The sequence below is a fragment of the Puma concolor genome, chromosome B3, assembly GCF_028749965.1.
Source record: "Puma concolor isolate L17-30 chromosome B3, mPumCon1.1.hap2, whole genome shotgun sequence".
Classification (NCBI taxonomy): Eukaryota; Metazoa; Chordata; class Mammalia; order Carnivora; family Felidae; genus Puma; species Puma concolor.
In genome coordinates, this window is record NC_141672.1 from 76077271 (window position 1) to 76091804 (window position 14534).

The 14534-nt window shown below is 38.2% G+C and overlaps 2 long non-coding RNA genes across 9 annotated transcripts in view; one reads left to right on the forward strand and one right to left on the reverse strand.

The window, feature by feature from the left end:
• LOC147580085 (uncharacterized) overlaps nucleotides 1–14534 on the forward strand; it is a 323282-nt gene that overhangs the window by 295328 nt on the left and 13420 nt on the right. The window lies entirely within an intron of this gene.
• On the reverse strand, nucleotides 10310–10968 carry LOC147580094 (uncharacterized). The gene is made up of 2 exons (XR_015252534.1): nucleotides 10849–10968; nucleotides 10310–10590 (listed from the first exon to the last, which is right to left on the reverse strand). It is a non-coding gene; the product is annotated as an uncharacterized LOC147580094 (long non-coding RNA).

The window sequence follows — 14534 nt, forward strand, 5'->3', positions numbered from 1 at the left end:
ATGAACTGTACTTACCTGTTCATAATCCTTTACTTCCAAATGGATGCCTGCACAGGTTATTTGTATAAACAACCAAGTTTTAGAAATACTGCCAAGTCAAAGAGAAGGTTTTAAAAGCAGTCAGAAAATAAAAGAGGCTATTGACAAAGGAATGGCAAAAACACCTAGGCAGACCCCTTAACATCAGCAATGGAAGCATGATATACTGGAAAATACCTTCAAAGTGCTGATAGAAGATAGCTATGAACCTAGAATTGCAAGTAAACTATCTTTAAGGGTGAAGTTGAAACTAAAGCTACAGAAGTGTATCCCCAACAAAACTTCAATTCTAAGGGATGTACCTCAGGAAGGAGTAAAATAATCTCAGAAGAAAGGTCTGAGATGCAAGAAGGGATAGTGAGCAAAGGAATTGGTAACACAGGGATAATCTAAATAAATATCAGCAGTAAAAGCCAATATTAATAATTAATAATTTCTTTTCCTTTTTAAAAAAGATGTTTATTTTTGAGAGAGAGGGAAAATGTGAGGGAGAATCCAAAGCGAGCTCTGTGCTGACAGCAGAGAAGCCTGATGCCAGGCTCGAACTCACAAACTGTGAGATCATAACTTGAGCCAAAGTCGGATGTTCAACCTACTAAGCCACCCAGCTTGCCCCAGCGATGTTTTTTCCTTTTAAAGTCATGATCTAAAACAGCTGATGATAGCATGGAAGCCAGTAAAGTTCAATTTAAGTTATAGTATTTTAAAGTTTGAAAATTTTTCAGAAAGGTGGTTAAGCCATAGATTAACTTTAGATTTTAGGTATGCATGGTAAATCTTCAAAGATAAATACTAAAGGATTATTTTTAGAAGGAGCATGTAACTTCCAAACCAATAGAGGGGGAAATCGGATAAGAAAAAACAAAAGAAAAAAAATAACAAAAAAGAAGACACAAATTGAATCACTTCCCCACATGCAAAAGGGGGAAAAGGAGAAAACAAATATAAAGAATACTTTAAGGGGATCCTGGGTGGCTCAGTTGGTTAAGCAGTCCAACTTCGGCTCAAGTCATGATCCCACAGGTCATGAGTTCAATCCCCGCATCGGGCTCTGTGTTGACAGCTCAGAGCCTGGAGCCTGCTTCAGATTACGTGTCTCTCTCTCTCTCAAAAATAAAAAACTTAAAAAAATATTAAAAAAAAAGAAGAATATGTTAAGATGGTGGAATCAAGTCTTAATTCTGAAAAATTATAAAAAATGTAAATAGAACTAACTCACCCATTAAAAAGTAGAGATTGTAAGATTGATACAAAGCCAGAATCTAGTCACATCTTTTTCAAAGAGACCATCTTAAACATAGGAGTCAATGAAGTTTGAAAGTAAAAGATGGAAAAATATGTGCAGGGAAATCCTAACTAAAAAAAAAAAACTTATGAATCTATGTTAATAATGGAAAAAAATACTTTAAGGCAAGAAATATTTTTAGGGATAAAGAAGGTCTTTAATCAATAATAAAAGTTTACTTAATTCCAGTATGATGGAATGATTCTTAACTTCCATGTATTTAATATTAAATACATAAAGCAAAAATTGATGGAATGGTAGAAATTGAAAAATTCACTTATAGTGATATTTCAATATATCTCTATCAATTACTGACAGGACAAGGAGACAAAATGTTATTTATTATACAAAAGACCCACACAGAGTTGATTTAATAGACATATATAGAACTCTGCACAAAAAATGAGAGGATATTTCTTCTCAAGCACATGCAGATAATAAAAAATAACAAAATATTAGACTATAATGTATATTTGCACAAATCTCAAAGAATCAGTATTATCAAGGTATTCTTTAATAAACAAATAATACTGCTACATATTTTAGATGTGATCATGTAATTCTGATTATGTTAAAAATATGGACCTATCCCAAGGGATGTATTTTGAATTATTTATGGATGGAATGACTAACGTTTAGAATTTGCTTTAAAATAATTCAGCTGGGTAAGGGTCAGAAAAAAGGAGTATGGATGAAAAAGATTGGTCATAGAGTGATAATTTATCATTGTTGAATTCAGGTGATGAGTACATATTTATGATATTATTCTTTCTTTTGTGCTTGTTTGGAGATGTCCATAATAAAACATTAATTTAAAAATACTATTGGGGCACCTGGGTAGCTTAGTCGGTGGAGGCAGCAACTCTTGATTTCGGCTCAGGTCATGATCCCAGGGTCATGGGATCAAGCCCTGCATAGGACTCCATGCAGAGTGTGGAGCCTGCTTAAGATTCTCTCTCTCTTCCTCTGCCCTTCCGCCACCACTCGCATGCACGTTCTTTCTCTGAAATAAAAAATAATAATAAAAAATCAAAGTACTACCCATTGAGATACTCATCATTTTTCTCCTTTAATCTGCTAATGTTGGAATTATATGAATAGATTTTCCTAATGTTAAGCCTTCCACACATTTCTAAGATAAACTTTACTCATAGTATTTTATGTTACATATTCATGATTAGTTTATATTTGTCCACATTTTTAATTTAAAATTTTTCAGTTATTTTCATAAATGAAATTTCTTTTTAATTTCCCTTTCTTAACTGTCTTAATTGGTTCATTTATTTTTTATTTATTTTAAATTATTTTATGCTTTTTTAAAATTTAATTCCAGGGGTGCCTGGGTGGCTCAGTCGGTTAAGTGTCTGAGTTCAGCTCAGGTCATAATCTCACAGTTCGTGTGTTCAAGCCCCACATCGGACTCTGTGCTGACAGCACAGAACCTGGAGCCTACTTCAGATTCTGTGTCTTCCTCTTTCTCTCTGCCCCTCTCCTGCTCACATTCTGTCTCTCTCTCTCAAAAATAAATAACAATTTAGAAAAATAAGAAAAAATTAATTCCAGTATTATTAACATACAATGTTATATTAATTTCAGGTGTACAATAGAGTGATTCAACAATTCTATACATTACTCAGTGCTCATCATGATGAGTGTACTCTTAATCCCCTTCAACTTTTTCACCCATTCCCATCCACCTTCCCAGTGGTAACTATCAGTTTGTTCTCTATAGTTAAGAGTCTGTGTTTTGGTTTGTCTCTTTTTTCTTTGTTCATTTGTTTTATTTCTTAAATTCTACATATGAGAGAAATCATACGGTATTTGCTTTTCTCTGACTGACTGATTTTATTTAGCATTATACCCTCTAGATCCATCCGTGTTGTTGCAAATGGCAAGATATCATTCTTTTTTATGGCTGAGTAATATTCCATTATGTGCAAATCCCTTGCCCATTTTAAAATTGGTATTTGCCTTTTTATTGTTGAGTTGTAAGTTATTTTTTATATATTCTCAATACTGTGTCCTTATCAGATATATGACTTGCAAATATAGTTTTCCATTCTGTGGCTTGTCTTTTCATTTTCATTGGTGGAAAACTTTGTGGTCTCTGACAAAAGTTCTTAATATTGATAAAGTGCAGTTTATTTTTTTCTTTGGTTGCTGTGCTTTTGATATCATGTCTAAGAAATGGTTGCATAGGGGCGCCTGGGTGGCGCAGTCGGTTAGGCGTCCGACTTCAGCCAGGTCACGATCTCGCGGTCCGTGAGTTCGAGCCCCGCGTCAGGCTCTGGGCCGATGGCTCGGAGCCTGGAGCCTGTTTCCGATTCTGTGTCTCCCTCTCTCTCTGCCCCTCGCCCGTTCATGCTCTGTCTCTCTCTGTCCCAAAAATGAATAAACGTTGAAAAAAAAAAATTAAAAAAAAAAAAAAAAAAGAAATGGTTGCATAGTCCAGGATCACCAAAATTTTGCCTGTATTTTCTTCTGAGAGCTTATAGTTTTGGCTCTTACATTTAGATCTTTGATCCACTTGAAATTTTTTTTCAGTTTTCATTTATTTATTTTGAAAGAACCAGAGAGAACATGAGTGAGGGAGAGGCAGAGAGAGGGAGACAGAGAAAATCTTCGCCATCAGCACAGAGCCAGATGCAAGCATCGAACCCATGAAACCATGAGACCATGACCTGAACCAAAATCAAGAGTCTGGATGCTCAACTGACTGAGCCACCCAGTGCCCCAGTTTGAGTTAATATTTGAATAGGTGTATATTCTTTTGCATGTGGCTATCCAGTAGTCCCAGCACCATTTCCCCATTGGATGGTCTTAGCACCCTTGTTAAAAATCATTTGCCCATGGATGTCTGGGTTTACTCCTGAACTCTCAATTCTCCTCCACTGATATCTATCCATTTTTAAAGAGAGATGTGTTAAATCTTCTACTGTGATTTTGTACTGATCATTTCTCCTTACGTACTGACAAAATAAGTAAATAAATCTCTCTACATATTAAAAAGGAGTTGTGTTCATTAAGCAAAGAGCACAATCTTTAGAAGATAAAGCCTTGAATACATGAGAGTTTGCAGTAATGGCAGGTGAGAATTCTACCACTGAACCACCAATGCCCCATGAGAGTTTGCAGTAATGGGAAAGCAGGGCACATAGGTTGTGTGTATGATCATATTTCATGCCAAGAGGAGCAGCAGCTCGAGGCAGCATAATGACTAGGGTTCCAGCTGCAAGTTTATGTGCAGGTTGTAGGTGCTCGGGGAGCACAGTGCTGCACACTGCAGAAGTAGGTGCCTGCATGTTTAGTCTCAGAGGCTGAGATGTTCAAGAAGCTGTCCATTCTCGTTGCGCCCAACTGAGCAGTCAGTTTTCCACTTCTGGTCACTTCACCAGCCTTATATGAGGCTATCAGTAGGACAAGGCCTTCCCCAGGATCCTGCTTGAACCATAGTAAGGTGTTGATTGTACTTGAGGAATTGCAGTTCATGGAGACATCCTCTCCTTCCCGAACAGACACAGACTGAGGACTCTGATTCACCTGCTGGCCATTCACCCCTGTTTAGAAAGACAAAAGAAGGTATTCAAAATCATTTTTAGGTCATTTTTGTTGGAGCTGTGATGGGCACTCTTCCCTAACTCCCAGCTTTACCACTGTGCTTTTTTTCTTTCCTCCCTCCCTGTCTAGCTTTTCTCCTTCTGCTTCTCTTTTCATAGACCTGACTAAAACATCACCTTTTGCCTTCACAGAATTTCCACCTCTTTAGAATTCTCTGTGTGAGACTCAGAAACCCCCAAGACTCACATGTCAGCTGCATCCACAAGAATATTAATGAAACTTTGAGGAGCATCCTTATCACAAGTCGTTCAGCAAAGAATTATTTCCTAAAAGGGTTTTTGCTTCAAGAAACTCCTCTGAGCTTCGTGTAACGCTATAAATACCACCGTGATGTTAAAATATCTGTTCTGTGTTTCAGCCAATCTGATCTCTAACTGGAGGTTTCTCTGAGTTTGGAGCTGATCTTGAAGGTTAAGTCTGAATGGAGACACCGCCCCCTTATGACTTGTCACTGGATTGCTGTTCTTTCATGCCACTATTGGAGAGTTGTAAAAATAATTCTATTTCTCCCATTCATTTGATGAACCCTTATGAGTACCCACTATCTGCTAGGGAAATACAGAGATATGAACAAGACAGACAGGAACTCTGCACCTGGGCACCTTATAATATCTCCCTGGAAAATCAGTGAGAGCTGGATTTATGATTAAGCATGGTGAATCGGAGACATATTTTTTTCTCTGTGCCTTTCTCAGAAACCACTGAGAGTAAACATTCTTTTAAAAGTCACGAACCTCAAAGGACATATAGAACAGAGACAAGAGATGATGACGGCCTGTAAGACGTTTAGGGAACTGATTGTGAACAGATAACTGGTAACTGGTTTAGCTGACTGAAGCAAGTTGAATCCTAAGGGCCCACAAAGGGCAATGCCAACAAAAACCCAGGTGCTCTGAAAATCTCAAGAATTTGGGCACTTGATACTTCAGAAGATCAGAGTGAGGGGTGCAGGGTAAGGGAACTTTAAACAGAATGTACCAGGTATAAAGTATAAAGTATCAAGTTATACTCTCAGATCTCCCATCCTGACCTGGAAAAGTCAGATGTCCACTCCTTTCCACCTGCTTTCATGGAGAAAAAAAAAAAAAAACCCTATTTTTTTCTAAAGATATTGACTAAAGAGGCATATAAGAGTCTGGGATACCAAGTTCAATTGAGAACTAAATGAGGCAAATACTGAAAAACAGAGGAACCAGAGCCACCTCCTTTGCTCAGATCCCACGTTCATATCCCACTAAGTATGAATGAGCATCTGGGATCACAGGGCATTTGACAAGATTACCTTAACATGAAAGGCAGAGACGAGAACGAAAAGAGAAAAGGACCCTGACAGTGACAATGCAGGAAAAAGGTTACCGTTGCTTACTGACAGAGTAGGGTGAACATTCTGACTTTTTTAAAAGAAGAAAATAAAACTTTGAATAATAGCAAAGGCTCATTTTTATAGAACGGAATTTTAGAGGGGAAGTTTTGTCTTTAAGAAAAAAAAATGATCTGACAACTTGGAGTTTCAAATGCCGAGGATCTGGGCTGAGTGCCTGAGGAACACCTTGTAGCTTCTATCCTGATTTACATAAATGAGCTTCCTACCTTGTACTGACCAGGGCATTCATTTTCTATCCCATTGTGCTTCTTAGACTTAGGAAAGCAGGGCTTTTTTAGGGTCAATGCTAATTGTAGGTCTAGGTTTGCCAGAGGGTTACTTCTGTGTGTATATTTACCTTGTTTCTTCTCTATTCCTTTTCCTAAAGCAAAAATATTGGCAACCTAACATTCTCTTTTTTCTCCCTTTCCTTTCCTTTCCTTTCCTTTCCTTTCCTTTCCTTTCCTTTCCTTTCCTTTCCTTTCCTTTCCTTTCCTTCCCTTCCCTTCCCTTCCCTTCCCTTCCCTTCCCTTCCCTTCTTTCTTTCTTTCTTTTCTTTCTTTCTTTCTTTCTTTCTTTCTTTCTTTCTTTCTTTCTTTCTTTCTTTCTTTCTTTCTTTCTTTCTTTCTTTCTTTCTTTCTTTCTTTCTTTCTTCTCTATACCCAATGTGTGGCTTGAATTTACAACTCTGAGATCAGGAGTCACAAGCCCTACCAGTTGAGCCAGCCAGGTGCCCTTTCTTGCTTTTTAGTGACGCTGCAATATTTTATTAAAGTAATGCATTTTTTAAAAGAAACAAAGCAAACAGAATAAACAAAAAACCAGGACATCTCCTTTTAGATAAAAACAAATTTGCATTAATCTGGTAATCTTTAATGATATGTGGGAGGCATAAAGAGGACAGGTCAAGTTTATCACTAGATCTACTGCCCCCTTGTAATCATCAAGGTGGCTGTTGCAGTCTCACTGATGATGAGCCACTGTTCCAGTTCTCCATGAAGCCCTGATGTCTTAGGGCTTGAAAGCACCCCCATTTTCTTGAGATTGCTGGCAGAATATTTATGTCCCCTAACAGAGAACAGGCCAGGTAGCATTGTATGAAGGGTGACAGTAAGCACTGGGATAAACATGTCATACTTTTCTGGATCCTGAATTTAAAGCTTTTTTTTTTTTTTTTTTTTTTTTTTTTTGGTATTTTGAAACAAATGAGGGCATATTACAGAATAGAATGTGACACATGAATTTTAAAGACAGAACATGAGATTTCAAAGAGATATCATCTCTATAGTAGACAACATCTCACAGGCCTATGAGCATACAGCCTCACTCTCCTAGCTGTTAGCAGGAATTTGTAGGAAAACTTTCAAAAACACTGAGGTTAATGAGAGGACCCATATATGTCTTAAGTGTGCAAACTACAACCTAAGAAATACAGTTGCTATGTATTCTAATTTAATTGTTCAGATAATTTTCTAACTAGAATGACTCTGCCAGAAAATCAAGCACAGCAAATGGCTTTAGTGAGCTTGTGCAGAATGAAAACCCTGCCAAAAAAGGGTAGATTATTACTATTTAAAGTTGGAGGAGAAAAAAGATACCAATCAGGAACCCCAGAAAAATAAAATAAACTAAAGTAAATATGAGAAGCCACCACTTTTAAGTGCAGGACACTGATACATAGGCTGCATACATTGTCCCAGTGGAGAGATTTGAGACTCAAAAAAGGTCTAACTCAGTTACCTGGTGGGGTCAGGAGCAGAGTAACCCAGTGTCCATCATTTTTTAATTTTTTTAAGTTTAGATTCAAATTAGTTAACATACAGTGTAGTATTGGTGTCAGGAGTAGAATTTGGTGATTCATCACTTACATACAACACCCAGTGCTCATCCCAACAAATGCCCTCCGAGTACATCACCCATTTAGTCCATCCCCCACCCATCTCCCCTGCATTAACCCTCAGTTTGTTCTCTGTATTTAAGAGTCTCTTATGCTTTGCCTCCCTCTCTATTTTTATCTTGTTTTTGGTTCCCTTCCCCTATGTTCATCTGTTTTGTTTCTTAGATTCCACATATGAGTGAAATCATATATTGGTCTTCCGCTGCCTAACTTATTTCACTTAGCATAATACACTGTAGTTCCATCCACATCGTTGCAAATGGCAAGATTTCATTCTTTTTGATTTCCAAGTGTATATACCACATCTCATCTCCATCATTTTCTGATATGCATTTTACAGAATGCAGAGCACAACCTGCCTTCTGGCTTCAGAAAATTTGTTCAGGGGCACCTACTAAAAGGAAGCAGGCAAGGTAAGGATTCATCACTTGATAGGCGAGTGGCCTCTATGTCTCTGGAGTGGCTGTGGTGTCCAATGTGTTCCCCTAGAATTCCAGTTTTCAAAAGCATTCATTGATGCTAATATCTTCTCTCACTCAGCTTTCCCATGAGTAAAATGCATATAATAATATCTGTCATTCTATGCCTTTTATGGTATTGAATCTAAATGGCCATGGTTCTTTCCATGTTGTGTGTTGCACACATCTATCACAATGATTGTACGTAGATTGTGTCTATCTTAGATAAGAGATACTACAAATTACTGTGTGTAGTGTCAAGCAATAGAATCTCTGTTCTTTTTCTTTTCTGGATTATATTATCCTTGTAAGCAAATTTGAATAATAACATATTTTAAACAATTTTTTTTGCAGTGTGGTGCCTGTACCCTTGCCCACGGGAGCCACCCCAGATGGGTACACCATGGTTTAGCAGTGTGGGAAACAGCATTTGACACAAAATCTCCTTTCTCTCCAACAGTCACCCTAAGAGAAAGGGCACCATTGGAGGTGACTCCCTTTGAATTTCCTCCAATGTTCCCTTTTCAAATACAAGCAATCCAGGGAGAGCTAATGTAGAATGTTGCACTGAGATGTTAGGTTACAGACCAACTTCATTTTGGAGACTGAGCTGGGAAATGGATATGGAATCAATAAAGTGGGAGAAGATTTTGGAAAGCAATTTGGTGACTGGGAACATTAGGCTTTGGGTGGGCAAAAGGGTGTTAAAAGGTCGCAGAGTACATTAGGAGTTTGGGGAAAAGCAGGAGTGGCTGACAGGAGGGAGGTTCATAAAGGTGTGGGGATGGGGAAAAACTAAGGACAAAATCTCTGCATGCGCATCTGGCCTTAAGTGCACATCTTTTATCAAAGACAATGGATAAGACAAGTGGGAAAAATGTCTGTAAGATGAACGCTGCTGCAAGGAGGAAATATAATTTGTTTCTTTTTGAAACTACATCAGAGTGAGGGACTGTAGCCAATGGGCAGTGAGAACGGGTGAGGCCCTGTTGTTGGAGAAGAGAGGGGCAGTCTGAGAACTGTTTTCGGTCTCTCTGTCATTTATCTATCCATCCATTTGTCTATCTCTATATTTGTAATATAAACTTAGGAAAAAAATATTGCCCCTGACTCCTCCCAGTGCGACAATATTGCTGCCCTGATTCTCATGGTATAGGCCTAGAATGCCACAAGGAATCTCCTAAATGACTCAGAATTTCTTTCTGTTAATAAGCTGAGTGAGTAGCAGAAGGGAAAGAGTTTCCTTGGGACACTAAAGGCACAAGGTTTGTGCACAGTTATTGCAAAAATCACTGAAATCCATGCCATTCTTATCCCAGTTTGAGGTTCTATCTACTAAAAAGTACGAATTACCTAGACAGAAAATCAAATGAAATTAGGGAATCAAGGTAGAGCTTCCCCTACTCTCACTCCAGAACTTTCTTCTTCTTGTGTGTGTTTTTGTTTTTTATTTTTTTGTTAGAATTTTTGCTTTTGTTTCTTTGTTTTGTTTTTGTTTTTGTTTTGCAATGAGACTACGGCATCTTCCTAAGGCTTCTCATCTTGGCAAGTGTCCAGTCACCCCTTCGGAGCCCTGTGTCAACAGATCATCTGTGGCCCAGCTGCATGTTTGGGGACAGCCTGCACAGGTCTGGAGATCACAGTGTATCTCCTGCACAGAGATAGATGCCTGAGTGGCTGGGCTGGGAGGCTGTGATATGCAGGGAAGTTTGCTGCTTTTTCTCATCCAACTTAGCAGTAATTTTTTCATGACTCTTTTCTTCCCCACTTTTCTGTAACATCATCAAGGAGCTTAGACCTTCACCATTTTTTTGCCTGTACCAGCCCAGGGTATAGAAAGTCTTTGATGAACTGCAGTTTATGGTGAAATCTTCTCCCTCTTGGATGATCAGGGAACGTGGACTCTGCTCCAGTTCTTGGCTACTGACCCCTGTTCAAAGAGACAATATAAAGAAAATACAGAAGACCGGCGTAAGATCATCATGACCCCAGTAGGGATGGTTTTTCTCCACTGAGCTCTTCACCTCCCCCCAGGAACAACGTTATCACATCAACATAGAATATTGTCTATCTTTCCAACATGTAACTGGCTCTCAAATGGGCCTACCCGGGACAAGAAGAGGACTCAATCCTGCCCTCCGGGAGCTGTCACCATCCCCTGACTCTCCTAGATGAATCGTATACTTACAGGCCACTTGCAACTCTAATATTCCTATGAGTACTTGGAGGAGAGTCTCCATCCTTTGGTTCATCAGAAAACACAGTCCGATCAGGTGTTGTCATACGAGCTTTCACAGCACAGTTTACTTTAGCTCAGGGGTCTCTCATGGGTGGGAGGAGACTGAGCCAGAGACCAGACTTGTTTTCCTGTTCTTCCAGCACTGCACAAACCTGAACTCAAACACTTTTTAAACACTGCCACCTTTTGGCCAGACTGAGAAATATTGAATAATGGAGGACTTCCAAAATTAATTTATATATATGAAGTACACTTATTTATTACACCAGGTATGGTATTTATTATTAGATATAGAAAATATCCTGTTACCTTTGATGCTTGAAACAGTTTCCCCTTGTAATAAAAGGAAAATGAAAAATTCTGCTCTCTATAACACTGATTAATTGGTTTTCAACATTTAGTTCTGCCTGCTTTTGATTTAGGTCTTTCAAAAAACTGCTTTATTGAGGCATACTTGACATAATAAACTGCATATATTTAAAATGTACAATTTGATAATTTTTGACATGGGCATACAAATGTGAAATCATAAGTCACTGAGCTCTCTAAGTCTTGGATCTTGATCTTTTGCCTTTGTTTCCCTCTTTTTTCTGCTACATTATTCTCCATAATTTTATCTTCTAAAACACTGAGTCTCTGCTCTGCTTCACCCGTCCAAATGTGAAATCATCATCACAATCAACATACTGAGTATACTGAGTATATGCACCTCCTCAGATCCCCCCCCACCTTGTGACCCTATTCATCGTGCTCCTTTTTAACCCCTCTGGTATACTTTCCTGGCACTTCACTCCAACCCCTATTCAGCCCCAGGCAATCAGTGGTCTGCCTTCTCTTACTAAAAGGGCTTGCATTTTCTAGAATTTTATGTAAATAGAATCATAGAGTGTGTATTCTCTCATCTGGTGTCTTTTGGCATATTTCTTTTGAGATTCATCCATGTTGTTACATTTATCGGTAACTGATTCATTTTCATTGTTGACTGGTATTCCATTGTGTAGCTATACCACAATGTATTTATCCATTCACCTGTTGATGGACTTCTTGGTTATTTCCAATTACCGTTTTCCAAACAATTGTGAAGATTCACTTATAATTGTTTATATAGACATAAACTGTAATTTCTTTTGGGTTAGAACCCAGAAGTGTAATTGCTAGGCTAAATGGTGGGTTCATGTTTAACTTGTTAATAAACGGTGAAACTGCTTTCTCAGTGATTGTACCATTTACATTCCCAACAGTGTAAGAGTTCCAGTTTCTCCAAGATTTCACCAATACTTGGTATGGTCTGTCACTTATATTTTAGCCATTCTAGTAAGTATGTAGTGGTATCCTGTCATTTTAATCTGCATTTTCCTTAAGAATAATGATGCTAGCATTTTTTCCACGTGTTTATTTACTATACATAGGGTTTTTGTTTGGTTTGGTTAAGTGTTTGTTCAAATCCTTAACCCATTAAAAAAAAATGGACTGTCCTTATTAAGTTCTGAGAGCTTTTAAAATATATATTCTAGATATAGGTCTGCTTTTAGGTATATGTTTTGCAAAGATTTTCTCCTAGGCTATGGCTTCTGTTTTCTATTTTCCTAACAATGTCTTTTAAAGAACAAACATTTTTTTAAGTTTATTTATTTTTGAGAGAGAGACAGAGAGAGAGAGAGAGAGAGAGAGAGAGAGAGAGTGTGTGTGTGTGTGTGTGTGTGTGTGTGTGTGTGTGTGTGCATGCACAAGGGAGGGGCAGAGAGGGAATTCCAAGCCGACTCCGTACTGTAAGCACAGAACCCAATGTGGGGCTCAATCTCATGAACCGTGAGAGCATGGCCTGAGCCAAAAACAACAGTTGGATGCTTAACCAACTAAGCCATCCGGGCATCCCTAAAGAGAAAACATTTTTAATATTGTGAAGTCCACGGTACTGATTTTTTTAAACCCACTTTATTGAGGTATGATTGACATACAAAATGCTAAATGTGTTTAATGTATACAACTGGGTGAGTTTGGAGATAAATCTATATTCACGAAACTATCCTTACAATCAATGCCATAGATATATCCATACCTACAAAAGTTTCCTCCTGCTCTCTATTTTTAAATTTTTTTTTTTTTGTGATAGAAACACTAAACAGAGGTCTACTCTCTTAGCAAATTTTAAAGTATACAATATAATATTGTTAGCTATAGGCACTGTGCTCTGCAGTAGATCTCTATGACATATTTATCTTGCATATTTGAAACCTTGTGCCCTTTGACCAACATCTCCCCACTCCTGCTTCCTCCAGCCCGTAGCAACCACTATTCTATCCTTTGCCTCTATGAATTCGATGATTTTTAGATTTGTTATATAAGGGGATCATGTAATGTTTGTTCTTCTCTGTCTGGCTTATTTCATTTAGCATAATGTCTTCCAGGTTCATCCATTTGTCACAAGTGGCAGGGTTTTCTTCTGTTTTAAAGGCTGAATCATATTCTACTGTATGTAAACACCACATTTTTTAAGTTTATTCATTTTGAGAGAGCAAGAGTGGGGGATGGGCGGGAGAGAGGGAGAGAGAGAGAATCCCAAGCAGGCTCTGTACTGTCAGCACAGAACCCAATGCAGGGCTCGAACTCACAAACTGTGAGATCACGACCTGAGCTGAGATCAAGAGTCGGACACCTAACTGACTGAACCACCCAGGCGCCCCCACATTTTCTTTATCCATTTATCTGTTAATGGACATTTAGGTTACTTCCGTGTCTTGTTTATTGTGAATAATGCTGCAGTGAACATGGGAATACAGATATCTTTGACATCCTGACTTCAATTCCTCTGTACATATACCCAGAAGTGGGATTGCTAGATCATATGGTAGTTCTATTTTTCACTTGTGTAGATTTTAAAATTTTTTTTTTTCAACGTTTATTTATTTTTGGGACAGAGAGAGACAGAGCATGAACGGGGGAGGGGCAGAGAGAGAGGGAGACACAGAATCGGAAACAGGCTCCAGGCTCCGAGCCATCAGCCCAGAGCCCGACGCGGGGCTCGAACTCACGGACCGCGAGATCGTGACCTGGCTGAAGTTGGACGCTTAACCGACTGCGCCACCCAGGCGCCCCTCACTTGTGTAGATTTTAAAATCTTATGTCATGTATCCTTTGCATCATAATTAATTGATTTTTGCCAAATCCACAGTATCTAAGATTTTCCCTGCTGTTTTATTCTAGGAGTTCACAGTTTTAGCCCTCTCATTTAGTTCTATAATCTATTTGGAGTCAATTTTTTATATTGTGTGAGCTAAGGGTTAAGGTTTATATTTTTGAATATGGCTATCCAACCATGCTATTAAGCTATTAAGCATGATTTGTTAAAAAGATTATTTTTTCCTCATTGACTTGTTATGGTACTTTTACTGAAAATCAACGGACCATATATGTGTGAGCCTATTTCTGGACCTTTTATTCTGTTCCAGGGTTACATTTGTCTGCATTTACATCGATCCCATAGTTTCTCAATTATTCTATTTTCATAAAAACAATAATATTAGTAGTGTTGGTTCCTTAAATTTGCTATTGCTTTCAAAATGTTTTTACTAACATAGTCCCTTTTAACTTTCATGCATAGCTTACAATCCTTTTGTCAATATCAACAAAACTTT